The 17,635-nt window shown below is 32.4% G+C and overlaps 1 long non-coding RNA gene across 1 annotated transcript; it reads right to left on the reverse strand.

Moving 5' to 3' along the window:
- Positions 1-11,330: 11,330 nt before the first annotated feature.
- LOC121254041 lies at positions 11,331-15,051 on the reverse strand. Its single transcript, XR_005938555.1, has 3 exons — positions 14,818-15,051; positions 13,120-13,269; positions 11,331-11,715 (listed from the first exon to the last, which is right to left on the reverse strand). It is a non-coding gene; the product is annotated as an uncharacterized LOC121254041 (long non-coding RNA).
- Between the last annotated feature and the right edge of the window lie 2,584 nt (positions 15,052-17,635).

Raw genomic sequence — 17,635 nt, forward strand, 5'->3', positions numbered from 1 at the left:
TACCTACGTACGGGCCAGTCTTTTGCCACACGAGTGACAAGGGTTAAATTAACTGCTTGTGTCAATTAGTTAATTAATTAATTGAGAGATGTTAAAAAGTGCAAAAAATATTGGCTGGCCGTACTGGTACGAACTTTAAATATATATAGTTCCATTAATTAATTTGCTTGCAGGGATCAGTTTTGGGGGGCCGTGTGTTTAAATTTATATATATATATATATATAATTATCATTTAATATGGAATTTTATTATCAGCTTGATGGTTTTGGAAATGCTAGATAGTTTTGTTGGTGTATCTATTCGATTTGATGATCTAATTCGATAAGAATGCATTGCGGGTTTTGACAGGTTTGCAACACTGAGAGCCTTGTGGGGGGTCCGGGAGCAATGCCTCCTAGGGAAAATTTGTGGTAAGGTTTGCGATCAGAAAAAGCGTCAGACATAAAATTCGTTCGACGGTTGTGTAATACGTGATTAAGTGAAACTTAAGTAGAGAGTTTACTCAAGTTTTACTCAAAATGTTCTCGACACTTTGCTCGAATGAATAACACATAAAAAAAAAATTAAAGTTTCCGTCATGTGACACTAACTCAATACATCCAAAATATTTTGAACAATGAGATTAAGATCTCTTTTGATTACAGATGAGATGAAAGTTAAAAGTTAAATAAAATATTATTATAATATAATTTTTATTTTTATATTTAAAAAAATTGAATTATTTATTATATTTTATGTAGAAAATTTAGAAAAAATATAATGATTAGTTGAAATGAAATGACATAATTTGTATAACCAAACAAGGCCTAATAGTAATTGTTTTGGCACCGTTTCACAGCTTTTGATTAACATTAATAGTGGAAAAAAGTAGTAGTAGTTAATAAAACTTGATCCCCCGGCGCCGGACGGCAAGAGCTAGCTAGCGGCCATATTGTACGTACTTATTAGTTCTTACATAATACTTACCGAATTAACACTACCATGCATGCACACCCTACATATATATATATATATATCAATATATTACAAGAAAAACGAGCTGATTAATTTATTGCAATTAAAAAATTATTTGTAATTAATTTTAATTGTAAATAAATATTTCATTAGAATTAATTAGTTATAAAAATTTATTTTTTTTATAGTGATAATATATATATATATATATGCAAGCAGGCTGAAACGGTGGTTGATGAATTAGTGCTCCAATTTAATGCCCAAGAAAAAATAGGCATCGATCAATATGCAGCTAGCTAGCATGCTATCAATTAGCTAGACAAGGCACCACCTGCACTGTGGTCCAGTACTACACTTTATATAATATAGTACTACCTACTAGTACTAGCTCGATCGTCATATATATATATATATATATAAAAATATATATTATATGTATATAGCTAGACTTTGTGAATATTGGTCATGAGGGTTGTCGGCGGCAGTGGTTTATTAGCCAGTGGTGCACCGATATTCTTTTTTCCCGAGAGGGAACAATAAAATTAGGAAATGGAAAATCAAAACAATTAAAAGGAAATCCCTCATCATTTAGCTGAGTCACGAGTTCCCAAATGCTAGCTCAATTTGTGCCGCTAGCTCATAGCATTTATATTGGTTTGGTCAAATGAAAAAATTAGTTAAAATTTATATAATTGATATCAAAAATATCTTATATTAGATTGGTCAAATTTAAAATAAGATATACTTTTATTATAGTAATTGGTCAAAAATAGAGAACCATAATTGATTTATCAAATATTAAAATACTAATTTTTCACTACAAACAAACATTAAAATATTAGTTTCTCATTCCAAGTAAAAATACTATTTGATTTGTAATTAAGAAATTTAGATTAGTTTAATCAAATATCTTTTGTTATTAGCATTAAATGACTTTTGAAAATATGATTTTTTTAATATTCATTTAATTAGAATATAATTGTTATTAATATAAAATTTGTAGAATTATAAAATGTGATACGAATACATTAAATAAAAAATTATTAATTTAATAATATTTTATTATTATATAGAGAGTGAATGACTAATCCAATATGGGGATTGAATTTAAATAGAATAGACAAATATAAAAAAGTGTGATATATTTACTAAATTTTGAAGATATATTTGATCAAATCAATGAAGATACTCTCCACAAATTTTATCAAGAACTCGTACCGCGTACTACTATATATATACATATATAGAAAGGGAGATGATGGATAGCCTTACAATCAATTTATTTACATCTAAGTTGAAAGAGTTTTAGTCGTGATTAAGCTTTAATTAGACGTAATGCGCGTGCCCATCTATATATCTCCTTTAGGCTTTAATTATTATACACCGGCCCATACGATCGATTTATAATGAATTAATAAATGAAAGTATATACGTACGTACGTTAATTAATTATAAAAATGAACAAAATTATATCATTTTTTTGGGAAAACAGTACTAATATAAATGAACACTTTTTCAAAATTCTGAATTTTCTTAAACGAAGTCTTCAACGAAAAGTTATTTTGATAAAAGAAAATTAAAAGAATTTGAAAAAAGATCAAATCGTTGATGATTGTGGAATGAATGCCATACGAGATGCAAACAACTTTAGGTCTCGTTTGAATGTTGAGATGAAATTAAAAAAATATGAATAGTTATAAAATGATTTGTAGATAGTAATAAGATAATTTGAGTTAAGATATTTTATGAGAGTTTTAGGAAATAAGAGAAAAAAAATTGAATAAAAATATTATAAAGTTAAAATATTATTAAAATATAATTTTTGTTTTGAAATTTGAAAAAGTTGAATTATTTTTGTGTTTTATTTGAAAGATTTATAATGATTAGATTAAAAAGTTGAAAACTTAAAATTTTGAAATTAAGAAATATTAATTGTATTTGAGACGTAATCGGATATTGATATGATATTAGATGAGTTGAGAACATCTAAACGTCCAAACGGACACTAGTATTGCATGTTTCAAACCATATATATATATATATATAAATGCGGTACTAATCCCAATTTTTTTGGGGGATAAGTGTTCTGTAAGTTGGAGACCTAATGCACCTCTCTTTCCAATACATGAATTAAACAAGATAAATGAAAGTTACAGTCGTGAGTGCACAAATATTATATAATTATTTTAAAAAAAATGAATAAATACTGGATCCATATGAAAAAATAAATTAATTTTTTAATAATGAATTTCACTTTTTTTCAAAGCGACTGTATAACGTTTGTGCATTTCACGATTGTATGTAGCATTACTCGTTAAACAATGCGCACGCACACACATATATAAATGGTATTTAATTAATTTATATCTTAAAGAAATGCTGACTAATGGCCGTGATGGGAGATCAACCTTTTCTTCATCATATTATAGATTGATAAAAACAAAGCGGATTGAGGAGATAGTGTGTGCGTGGGTCGAGAGTCATGATCCGAATCTCTTTATTTTTTTAAAAAACTAACTTGATTCTTAAGCAAGCACGTCGTTTTCAACCCCGATCGACTGCATTGATTTCTTTTGTATATAGTATATATTCTTCAACATAAATAATCATCATCTTTCTATATATAATTTCTTATATATATATATATATATTTTTTTTTTTAAACAAAAAAAAATATTCTAAAAACATAAAGAAGAATAAGAAGAAAGCAAGAAAGTAACGATTTGATATCATGTCATGTTGCATTATATATATATAAAACAGTATTATTTATTGAATTATTTAAACTCACCGTTTTATAAACACAAAGTGTTTGGGAAAGGAAAAGAGGAGGGGGGGCTACGTACCAATGAGATACTGAACAACACGTGGGAATAATTAACAGATGATCATAGATCTTGCGCCAGGATCGATCACGTCATTTCACGAGATCATCTTTTGGATTAGATTATGAAAACAAATAAATTAATACAAAGGGTAATCATGGGAAGATTAATAATGTGATCATGAAATTAATTAAGGGTTATAAACAAATTAATAGGCATGAAATTAATACATGAAAGGGTAATGATCATGCAGATATATATGATCAGTTAATATTTTATATATATATTATATTCAAGAATTATCTATTTAAATAGTTAGTTTATCATGAAATTATTTAAAATACATATTATATGTACGACAAATATGAGAATTTTGGGGACTAAGATATTAATTTAGTAGTCAATTCGAATTGGTTGCTGCTTCATCCTCGGCATACAGGGTGGACCCTGAGCATCACACCCCCCCGCCTCCTCTCCAATTATATTTTGGACAACTATATATATATATACACACACATTAATATTAGGTCATTTATTACCTTTAGAACTATATCTTATTATGTGTCTCGGCCAACCTATATATTATTTTATCAAGCAAATCAATAAATATGTAAATATTCAGTTTGGAAACAGGATTTATATATATATATATCCTGTAATTAATTATAAATTGGGTTGAAATGATCAAAACGAGCCAATTAGTTGGGGCCAAATTATATAAAAATGGATATATAGCATTAATTGACAGTGATGCGCGCCTAGGGTTTTGATTAATGGTACTTTTAGTGGCCGTATTAATTCGGAGATAGATGATGCAGATAACGCGCGAATAGGCCGGGGATATATAGAAAAGTGTTGTTGGATCTCTGGGCAGGCACTTATCAATATATATATATATATATATATATATATATATATATATATATATATATATATATATATATATATATATATATATATATTATAAATAAAAGGATCGGAGTAGTCTAAATTAGACAAAGACAGCTTATAATAATTAACACCGAAAGATGACTGCTAGCTAGCTACATTATACATATATCATGATCGATGTTGATAAAGGCTTTTTATTAATTTCTTAAGCGGCTTAATTAATTAATTATTAATGCTACAGGCCCTAATTAATTTCATCAGAGCTTTAATTGAAGAGGTAAAAAAAAAAACATCAGAAATGACAAGTTAAGAGCAACCATATTATATATATATATATATATATTTATATATATAGCCGATTGCCAAGCACGCCGACAATGACTCCTAGTTCTAACTAGCTAGGATTAATTTAAGAGTAGTTTTATTGTCATAACTAAATTTTATAAAAATATTTTCAAAAATTGATATGGCTTATGTGTTATGTTAGATCTATTTTATAATAATAGTAACTTTATAACAATTTCACGTACCGTGTATTAAGTTACATCGATAATTTGTGAATCTACTTTTATAAAATCTATTTATGGCTAAAACATTTTTCTTAATTTAAAGTAATTAATTTGCATACAATATATACATATATATATGAATATATATGCAGTATACTGCATGCATATATAATATAAGGTTTTTTCATGAAATACATATAATATATATATATATATATATAGTTCAGTTTATTTAATTTGTTTTGTACATTGACACACTGTACACTACTAATTTTCTCAAAGAAATGAGGTTTTAGCTAGCTAGCTAGAAGTACCAGTACTGAAGATTGATGAATTTTGACAAGTTCGTAGGTGATTTTGATGTGATCCTACGGCCTCTAGTAGGCTGATTTTTGTAGGATATATACTTTCCACCAAGTTAGGTGAGACGTACGCTTCAATCCCAAAAAAAGAAAAAAAGAAAAAAGAAGAGAGATATTCAATGACGACGCTCATTATAGTCCATGGATTCAATCTAATTTTGGTAGAAATAATTAATAATGCTTCTTTTGACATGATGAGATATTGTTCAAACTTCAAATCCAAGCCAAAAAGAGCATCGTTTTGGACGTTGCGTATTTCAAATTAAGCCGATCGCAAATTTTGAATGGTACTGATTGATTATAGGCCGGGGTACTTTTACCCTTATTTTTGGTACTCAATCATGCTTTAATTTGTTTCATAATTTTTCTATTATATATGACAAGGGTTTAATTAATTTTTTTAATTAGGGTTATAATTAATTGTACGTGTAGTATCAATATTTAACTTTTTACTTTTTAACAAATCAAAGGTAGAGTACTTTTTATCTTTGGCAATATTAATGATACCCAAAATTAAAAAAGATCATCACTTGCAATTAGACATATTCATCAATTTCATGTTCATTAAAACATTAAGGTAAAGGCACTTGGATATTGCGTTCCCAAGCCACCGATGGGCACTTGGATATAATGGGTGGCCTCCATTATAGTCATTATATATATGATATTTTATATGTGGGGGGAACAAATTAGGTACGTAGATGTGTTTTAACAAGAAATGGATGTACCAAAGTATAATGTAATGATAATTCCACTTCCGATCCCCACCATCATATCAATATAATTGCCATGCATGCCTGCCTGCCCTCCTATCAAAGCATCAAGCATATATAAAAATATGGACCGCGCGCTAGCCATTCTCCCCCCGTATGTGGTACGCCATGATGTGGTCCGCATACATTCTGCATCAATCGTTTTCGGGCCATATATCTTGTTTAGATCAAATCATGAGGGCCAAAGTCTCATTCATGATATATATATATATACTATATTATATATGTGTGTGTATATAATATAGTACCATTACTGCATCAATATGATAGAGATCGAACAAATAAGTCACCCTTCTAATTTTGTCAAACAGGTTTTTCTCCTCACACTCAATTAATTTTAATGCTAAGCATACGTATGTACGGCCCCAGGCCAAGTACTAATTCATTTGATCGAGCACTTCAAGTGTGTGTATATATATATATATATATATATATATATGTATACTAATTATATGAGTTGATCAGAGATGAACAGATATACGATGAAGAAGCAAAAAGCGGGCCATGCATATATAATATAGATCATAGATATGGCTAGCTAGCTAGGGTACGATATGATACAGTAGGTAGGCAGGCAGAAGCATTGAACCTTGATGAAATTATATATAAAGGCAGCATCATAAGATTTACTATTGTCAATTATATAATTAAAATGTCATCATTATATATAGTTGGTGGAGGCAAGGCATGAGGCTATATAGCTTGGTCTTCATGAACGTCGACCATTTTCGCGTGTTCCCGCCCTTTGAGAAAGTTGCTCCTGATGATCATGAAAGTGACATGTAAACTCATCTCTACCCAAAGACTTTGCACCAAAGTGTTTGGTAGAATCTCAACCGCTCACACTATTAATGCGACTAGTCATGTAAAGGACCAACACCAAAAGTTAGAAATTTTCATATATATATATATATATATATATATATATATCAATGAAACGATTTCTTCAAACATATTACTATGGGCCGCTTGTAATTAATTACTTTCCGCGTTCAAGTTTAACTACAATTTTTCTATTTTAAGCTGATCGATCATGTTGAGGACGCGCGTTTCATACTGATATTGAAACATATATATATATAGTAGAATTTAATTTAATTTTTTTTAATGCAAATTCTGGTCATGTAAATATAAGTAGCTAGCGTTAATGAATCATGTATGTCCTACATGCAGAGTACATTGATTGATAAATATAATTTCTCATGTGATTAATTATTATATCGACGGGTCGCTTTAGGATATTATTTTCCAATGTAAATTATAAGGTAAGGGACTGAATAGATATGGACCACAAGTAAAAAGTAGTATATGTGGCTTTTTTAGGCAAGGGATGAGTTGGGATCAGCTCATTGGCACGTGAAGTACTAGCTAGCACTTGGGTTTGAAAGGGCTTTGGCGCCCTTGATGTGAAAGACCTCATGTGTGATTAAACAGCACAATCACATCATAGGCGTGTTAGTGTCGCAAAAACCACTTTGTTTATTTCAAAGGAAAATACGATGAGAAAGGGACAGTTTGACGCGGCAATCCACATGAATGGCAGACCCACCTCGCTCCAAGGTTTTTCATGTATTTTTTATTAGGCCATAAAGAAATGAATGAACTTTAAAATTAGGGTACTGCTTCAGTTATCTAGTTGGGAATTTGACCCAATTTATACGTTGATGAGAAGACATTGTTATGGTTGTGGACAATACCTCATGATCTTTGCTCAAACTCATCACATCGTGTGTGTGTGTATATATTTGATACAGGGGTGGGGGTTCGAATCTGGTTCTTCTCCTATTTGAAGACTAGGCCTTGTGCCATCTGGTCCAAAGCACCTCGGTACATCGGGTGTATATCTTAATTGGCAGGCATGCATGCAGCTTTGAGCTAAATTTGTGAAGAATATATATATATATATATATATATATATATATATATAAGTAGCTGGGGGTTCATCGTATGTTAGGGTAATATTTAAGGGTCCAGATCGTGGGAGATTAACTTTGTAATTTGCTAGAGCTTTAGTTAGCTGAGTCTCTGACTGGTTCATTATTTCATGACCAAGCTGGTGGGATTATATTGTTCCAATGCTTGCATTATTGCACTCCAGAGTCTTATGCCACTAGCAGGGCAAGTTAATCATGCAGAGGAAAGCCAATGTGCTGATCTCCTAGTGCATGACTTGGATGAATTATGACTCATTCAACTATATCACGCTTTGTCCTTTTTTTTTTTTTTTTTTATCATTTTAAGCAAATGATGTATTGATAATACTAAATGTAGAAGAGAAAAATCTCATTACAAATGCCACATCAGCCCAATAAAAAGAAAAGACAAAAGAAGGAAAGAAAGATCAGTACTTAATGGTTCTTGGACATGACAGTTCATGTATGACTCTTTTAAGTTTTAGGAAAACCATGTTAAATAAAGAGATCATCAAGACGAGCCGAAGTGCAATGCGCCTATAGCAGTTGGCGGCCGGATACTAGAGACTGGGCAGAGCCGCATGAAGCTCATCACGTGTGATTTGGGCGGTGCATGAGACTCACACTTTTTAGAATGAAAAATTATTAAGTTGAACTAATCGATGGCCAAAGAGTTTTGGAGTCTTTCATGGGCATAAAAAGTTTTTAAGGATTAAGGCTTTGTTTGGATGTTGAGATAAGATTAGATCAAAATGTGTGAAGATAATAATCGTAGTGAAATGGTTTGTAAAATGTAATAAAATAGTTTAAGTTAAGATAATGTTTTATTGAGTTTTGAAAAATGAGAGAGAAAAAGTTAAATAAAAATATTATAAAGTTATAATATTGTTATAATATAATTTTTTTAATATAATCTTTATTTTAAAATTTGAAAAAGTTAAATTATTTTTTGTGTTTTGTTTGAAAGTTTGAGAAAGTTATAAGATTAGGCAATTGTTAGATAAAAAAAATTGAAGATTTGAAATTGAAAAACGTTTATCTTTTAGTGATGTTCGGAAAGAAAATAAGATAAGATGGATTGAGATATCTATCCGAGCCGTAAGTTTTGGAGAGTTTTCAAAGATAAAAGTTTTGGTATCAATTACCAAAGATATATGATAGTCTCCATGATAGAAGTCGTATAATCAATTAGTTTTCCTTTGCAACTTGATGATTAGCTAGCTTAGCTAGCTAGCTAGTGGAAATGGACCAAATTTTCTCTGTGTATGAGAGAGAGAGAGAGAGAGAGAGAGAGAGAGGGGAGGCATGAAATATGCAAATTATTAAAGTGATTCTAAACATGAAGCTTTTATTTTTAATCTATTTTAAAAGTTGTCTGTTGCTCTGCCGAACCATGGGTCTAGGGTACTCTAGGCGATATTCACCTCAACGTGACATTCAGAAAGATGAGGCTGAAAGCAACTTTTGAAAAGGAATCATATTCTAAGGCATCTCAGTCTGCATATTTTCTAAGAATGTTAGGCCAGTTTTCGATCCACTTTAATTAAATGGCATGCAAACACATTTCCCCGGGTGGTTCCTAAAGAATTTTAAAAGGGGATCTATGGAATCACTTTCACACACAAAAGCAATTTTTTTTTTGGTTCTCTGTTCATTGTATTAAAGCCATCTCAGGCAAATGAAAACTGTAGATCAATAAGATGGGTTTAGTGTTAAAATTTTACAGAAAGTGTTATCGATCTTCTTTATAATTGGTAAAAGATATCGGGTTGTTAATTAATTGCGTTGCTTCCGAGGGTGAAAGGAGACGATCAGACATTGCCTGCCTTGCCTTTAATTTAGGTTAAGAGGACCCTACTAAGATTCAAATTGATGTGCTCGATTGGAGTTTAGTTATAAAAAGTGTTTCCCAGTTGAAGATCATCAGTGATTTCCTTTGTAGGATCCACATGAAGTAACAGGGGCCTTTTTCTATGGTTGATAGCTAAGCACTTTGTTGCTTTGAGAGAGAGAGAGAGAAAGAGAGAGATTCACATTCTCTTACTGTTTGAGCGAATATCTCATTACTATTTATTATTTTATTATTATTTTTCATCTACTTTTCACTATTATTCACTGTTATTCAATATTATATTATTACTTTTTTATTACTTTTTTACTGTTATTCACAGAATACCTGAAAATACCTCATTATCCAAATGCAACCTTACTCAAGTGGGAATATTGGATACAATTCCTCAGCATAATTTGGCTGGCTGCAGTTTGTTTTTGTCCTTTCTCTAAACCCAATGAAGATTTCATCAAACGAAATAACATGTAAAAAGAATGAGGGTGGAAAAAGAATACAAGACTAACTACAAAAGTGGAGTATTTTTTATTTATTTATTTTGGGTAGTATTTGATACAGGACTAATTACTATCATGGATCAAAGTAGACGAGATAAAATGATAGAATTTAGCTGTAGCCAGGACCCTTGTTTGAAAGGGTCTTTCCAACTGAAACTTTCAGAGATCAATGGACAAGCCTAGGGTTTGTGTCTGGCAGTGATTAAGCTTCTTTTGTGAAGTTTACAGGCAGCAAATACCATTCAGAATTGTCGCCTTGAGAAAGAGTCAAACTGAAAGGAGTAAAAATGGTCATCGCCCATGAAAGCTTTTGCTTTTTCTTACTTAGTGGGCTATAGCTTTGCCTTATCATGAAGCCCATTTGGTCCTACTCCATATAGAGAGAAGCCAGAATGAGATGCAACACAGCAGTCTCGTTGTTATCTATGACTCAGAATAGCACCCTCTCTGGTCTCTATTTCACTTGAAATGGATAACAGTACTTCCAGTTATGGATTTCAATTGATGAAAGAAATTTCGGGATTATGATTTACAACGGCTCCTACATCTTTGATGACTTTCATAATCCTCTTAGCTTTTGGGCATTTGTGCAAATGCCTTTCCTCCAAATACACATACCAAAAGAAACGAAATTTCCCCTGCTACTCAATAACTGCCTCTTGAATTCATTCATTGATGTGCTTCATCTCAGAGCATACATAAAATAATTTTACTATTTCCCAAGGTAAATAACTAGCATGTAGAAGAGGCTCCAGATACCAAAAGATGATTCACATTATCCATATGAGTTGTATAAACAAAAGCAAGCTTTTGGCTTTTGTGCCTCTCAAAGATATGCTCCAACTGTTCGTAGCTCCTCTTATGGTTCTGTTTCTTTACACGATATACGACAAACTCAGTGAAAAAACAGAATATGATTCTTGTTTTGCATGGTATCGTATTCAATAAAACAGAAACAACTTAAAAGAGAACAAAGAATATATATATAGTTCATCATTATTGAATAACCTGGACACCAAACATTCCATCAGGCTTGACAACATAGCCAGATTTCTCCTCGAGGAAGGATGCAACCTTGAACTTGATTCTTCTTCTTTTTTTCTTCCCTCCATTCATATTGGAGTTCTTCACTATTAGCAAACTGTGGACAACTAAAATAAGACCTGTGAAAATACGACATGTACAGAGCTGATATAACAGTTATAGATGAGAAGGAAACGAGAACAAGTTTATGCACATGAAAATACACCATAGATAACATGCACATCAAATATGGCAACACTCAAATTCAGCAGTAACCAGATAATTTTGGCTGTTTTGAAACTTTCATTCTTATAGTAAGCACATGAAAAGCATTGGCAACTCATATTCATATGTTGTTCAAGGGTATTTATCACACTATAGCAACCAAGGCAAATAACTCACATTGTAAATATTGTGAGTAGTGATGTGATTAGGACCACAAATATTCAGTCACTACTTTTTCCCAGGGTATACATCATTTCTTACAATTTCCCAGGGATTGCCCATCTGATAAAAGATGCTTTAATCAACCACGAGATAAACAAAAAAATCATACTCGGGAATAAGCAAATTCCATTGCACTTGAGTACATGGGAGTCTGTGACTAGCAATGCTTCCACTGAAGTTTTAAGAATGTAACCATAACAAATAACGCACATTGTAAATATTGTTGCTCTAACTGATAATGAACACAGCCGTATCATTCCTCAAGTCAACTTTCAGCAACTTCCTACTGCCCCCATCTTTTGTGATATCCTGTTTGAATAAGCTATACTTGAATCTAAGTTTATGTCCCCATGCAGTACAATTTAATTTTTTCAGTGCCTAGAAAGCAGGAAGCAAGCCACCCTAATCCCCCATACCCAAGTGCAGCATCTGTTTCTAGTGAATAATCAACTGACAGAATTTAGGCACTTGAAAAGTAGCAAGTCTGTGTTAGGTTAGTGTATGCCAGTGCCTCATGCTGGATAAGTTTCTGCGTTTGAAAAAATTATTTTCAGTAACAAGTCCGAGTTAGGCTTTCAATTTTTGTACTCTCACAAAATTACTTTTAGGATGTCACTCTTGGAGTCGTCAAAGTCACAAGTCAAGAGTTTTAGGTAATATTTGAAGTTCAACTAGCTGAGAGAACTTTTTTTTTTTTTATATATAAGTAAACGATTATATTGATATGAATAGGCATAGCCCAAGTACACAAGATGGTATATTTAGGAAGAGGAAATAGAAACTAGGAAATCATGAAAATTGAGGCCACAAAAATCCACAGCTGTGGCCCATAGAACTAGCTGAGAGAACTTTATTACTTGAAGACTAGCAAGTCCAAATTGCTAACAGATTTATTTGGAAATCAAAAAGTCAGTCACTTCGTTTATCTATTAAGTTGCTAAATTAGATTAGTCTGAAGCTCCTAACGGCTCAATTGTAACTATATGTGGCTAACGGGTTTGTTCCCTTTTCCAAGATTACCATTATGTCATAGAACCAAATGGCATGAAACTATGACTAATTTTCATTTACTCACCTAGAAGCGATCCACAAGAGCAGATGAATTGTTGTATTGTCGAACTATCTGACCAGCCTAGCTACATCAATCATGCCCCATCTTTCTCAAAGCCTCTGCATAAGCCCCTGAAAGCTCTAAATCCCCAATTGATTTTAGCAATGCTCTACCCTGCAATAACAAGAAAAATAATTAAAAATACCCTCCTGAAAGTAATGTGCAGACAAGAATTAATTATCAGTGGCTGTAACTAACAGAAACCCAAGAAAAACCTATAGATACTCCATATACAGATAACATGCCTACTTTACATTCATCTTCTCATAGTAATAATAAGTAGCATTTCTATTTATGATATTGGTATCGCAAACACCATCCGTGGTCTGGAAAAATTGCTTGGGGAGCTCAAACCGGTCAAGAGAAACTGATGGCGTGAACTCTGTGTGATATTTAAGACTTGACACTATGGATGCTGTACATCTGTAATGAAGGTATCTGGACCATGCACTGGCATAGTGGCATCTCCTAAAAAATGCCAGAAGTGTGAACCTTTTTGGGACTATACCTATAAACAAATGACAGCAGTGGACAAGCTTGTCCAAGTGTAGAAAAGGGGGCGCCCATAGTGGCAGCACCCCTTGGTCTTACATGTAACGCCTGGTCGTCATGGTTGGACTTTACACTTGCATTGAAACGGGCACTTCATTACAAGATAAGGAGCTGGCCTATAATGGCCAGCCAAGGAGGCACGTACAGAGAAACTCATGTAGAGCTTCTTTTGATTCTTTCCTTGTTCCCTTAGAAAGATCACAAAGAAAAATAGAATTTTCTCTCTCAAATGTCTCTCCGGTCCCAGGATATAGTTTGTGGAATATGTGAGTATTGTCTTGGTCTTTACCACGTGGCACACACCACCATTGCTGAGGATGAATTTGGACGAACAGCAACAGTGGAAAGGTCCGTGGAACAACCACACCCGATCCAAGATTTTCTGCTTGAGGTAAACGCTTATGCTATGTACTCTAATCTAAGGTTTCTAACACCAAGAGAGGAACATAGGAAGAGAGCAAAATGATATTCAGTTATAGCTCTTCAGCCATGCCCATGTCATAACAATCACAACGTAGTATGACTCAAGCACGAACATGGGAATAATCTGCGTTCCTCAAATAAAATGATTACACGGTAAAGCAGATGGTAGGATTTCAATGATTTGTTAAGGGAAACCTTGCCCACATGGTCATGTCAAGATGTGACTAGATTTGAATTATCACTGCTTGAAATGTGAACTGATGGGAGAAGGCAAAATTTCAATAAGCACAGAAAGCACACTGACTGAACAAGATGGCTGCCATAAGAAGGCACCAAAAGTACTGTATGTAGAAAATTCATACAGGCAATACGAATGCCGGTTGAAGAATTGTTTTTTTAGTATGAGAGAAACCATGCCAACTAGTTTGGGCAATTTCTCTTCATGCCAAACGTATAGAGCTCATAGCTTATAAAGCAAGGTTCTCTGTCCATATCCAACCGTACCGTTAAATCGAGTTGTAATCCTAAGAAATACAATTTCAGTGTTACTTTATACACCAAAGAGATTAAATCACACCAACATGTGAATGAACTCTAAACTCCAACCACTCCTGAACATAATACCAAAAATTCAACACAAATAAAGATACCGAACATGATCATATTTATAAAAGAGCCTAGATTTACCGTAACAAATGGTAAGTAAATCGGAAAAGAACAACAAACTTTCATCTTGGGTAACGGGTTGCTTCAGCTCCTGCTTTTGATTATTAGCAGCGTTCTCGACAGAAAGTTTTCTTCGTGAACAACAGGAACGCGGATTCTGATCAGGAACAGCTCGAATTTTCGAAAGGGTTAAGATAAAGTTGGAATGGGAAACGAACTTTGATGGAGTGGAAGTTGATGAGAATGGTAGAGACTAGGGACTAATGTTTTGAATACCGTATCGGATATCGTATCGGTCAAGATACTAGAACGAAATATTTCGATATTCATACCGTTTCATGTATCGTTTCAAAATAATTAATATATAAATAAATTATATATAAAAATTATATTCTAAAATAATAGTCTATATATGAATAAATTATATATAAATATATATATATAAATTATAAGTAATTTGGTCTAAATTAGAGGTCAAAAAATAAACTTGTAGTTTATAAAAATTAAAAGTCGAAATATAGGCCGGTATGACCGATACCGGCCGGTACAACCGGTATTTAAACCGGTACGAAATATATATTATATCTGTACCGCCCTAATGGCTGATACGACAAATGCCGACCGTACCGATACGAAATTAAAAACAATGAGACGCCATCTCTCTCTAACCTTCCACTAGTAGAGTGATTACCAAGGAGAGAAAATCAAAAGGATTTGTATATTTTTTTTTGTTAGAATAATGCTAAATTTATTTGTAGAGTATGCAAGTGTCGTACAGTTATTTAAATAAAATAAAATTTATTATTAAAAAATTATGTTTTATGTAGGTCTCATATTTATTTATTTTTTATTACATGACGCTTACATACTCACAACTCAACTATCAATTTTTTTTATTATTTTATTAGAATGCTACTGCCGGTAGGATAAAACGATAGCCGGATGACTAGTGCAATTTTTTTTTTCTTTGTTTTTTACATATTTTTTAAACATGTTTTTTTTAAATAAAAACACCAATTTATTAATAAACAAGATTATTATTTAAAAAAAAAAAACAAAGAATCTATCGAATTGGGGGATCCGGGATCCAATTCAAAGGTCCCCCGGATTTTCCTTTTTGTTATATTCAGTCAGACTCATTAAAATTAAATAATTTTAAAGAAATAATAATCTATTAGATAATTATATAAATATTATATCTATATCATTTTGAGAAATTGTGCTCATATCCATGACAATTTGACTCGAGAATCATCACCTATCTCAACACGCGTATGGCTTAGGAAAGTCTCCCATCATTTTCTAACGTGTTTGCACAAACCTATTCTATGTGATCCACGTACTTCATTCAAGCACCATCCTTCTTAAGACTTCCCCAACTTCAAATCTACAATCGATTTCCATAAGACCCCATTTTCTTGTTGGTGTCGTCACAACTATTTATCTATAAGAACTTGATTGAATTTCATCAAATTATGAATTCCCAATCCATCCCCAAGTATTGGTGTGCAAACAATTAACCAGTTCGTCAGATCGAATTTGAACTAATCCCTCATTCCACTCTACAAGAAGTCTCATTATAACTTCTCAATATGATTGGCTATCTTTGTAGGGAACTGGAAAAGGGATAATATATTTTCTAAATGCATATCTAATTGAAAATATTGCAATTTAATAACTTTTATTGAAGTTTTAGGATATATATTGTTTAATTGAGTTCCCCACATATTAATTAAGTTTAATTGAACCAATATGTTTTGACTCCGAGTCGATAACTGGAGGGAATATTCCCATCCCCTCTAGGTTGGGCCTGACTGAAATACTCAAGCTCATTTTGGCCCAACTCTGGCCTCTCCAGTGCGTCCAAAAACCATCAACAATCAAAATAGCTAGTCCACAAATTGTACAAGACCCACTAGCCCATGAGCCTTTGAACCAGCAGACCTATGTCGATGTGGGCAGACAAAACCCACTAACTTTGACACTCCTCTACAGGATCACCTCACATTTAAGGATCATATCCAAAAAACGGACAGAGATCACGAACCACACTCCTGCCTTTGACGGAGTGCACAAGAAGTGACCGCTCCACCCGCGTACCATCAAAGCACAACCCAGGATACCACGCCGTATTAAAGACTACGACTTGACGCTTGTGTTCGAGACACTAATCTTTGACATAGAATAAGGGATGTCCCCATGATATCTAGTATAAAATCCAAACATCAGGTAACAATGACTCTCTATGATTTTAAAAGAAAATACTCTAAAGAAGAAATACTAACTTTGCATCGAAGGTTTCCCGAAACAACCTCGAGCCCACCATTTCCTCTGTGTTGCTGGTGACTAGACCTAGTACTCATGTACAAAACACGTCATCAACAATAACATTAAACCTTATACATTTCATTCATTGGTTCAAGAGTCAAATTGATTTTGCCTTATTTGTAATAACTTCTCCGATCCAATCTAAGAAATATTCTATTTATTATAATTGAGTTGAAATGAGATGAGATGTTAGTTGAGTTGAGATGGAATTAGATGAGATGAGAGTTGAGTTAAGATGAAATGAGATGAGAGTTGAAAGTTGAATAAAATATTATTAGAATATAGTTTTTTAATATTATTTTTATTTTGAAATTTGAAAAAGTTGAATTATTTATTATATTTTGTTTGAAAGTTTGAAAAAATTGTAATGATTAGATGAGATCAGCTGAGATCAACTCATTATCCAAACAATGCCTAAATAAGAAGAAAAATTATATTTATCAACCCACACACCATACTTTTTTTATTTTTTTTCTCTTACCAAATGTATGGTATATGAATAATGAGTAGA

This window comes from Juglans microcarpa x Juglans regia, chromosome 3D (assembly GCF_004785595.1).
Source record: "Juglans microcarpa x Juglans regia isolate MS1-56 chromosome 3D, Jm3101_v1.0, whole genome shotgun sequence".
Lineage (NCBI taxonomy): Eukaryota > Viridiplantae > Streptophyta > Magnoliopsida > Fagales > Juglandaceae > Juglans > Juglans microcarpa x Juglans regia.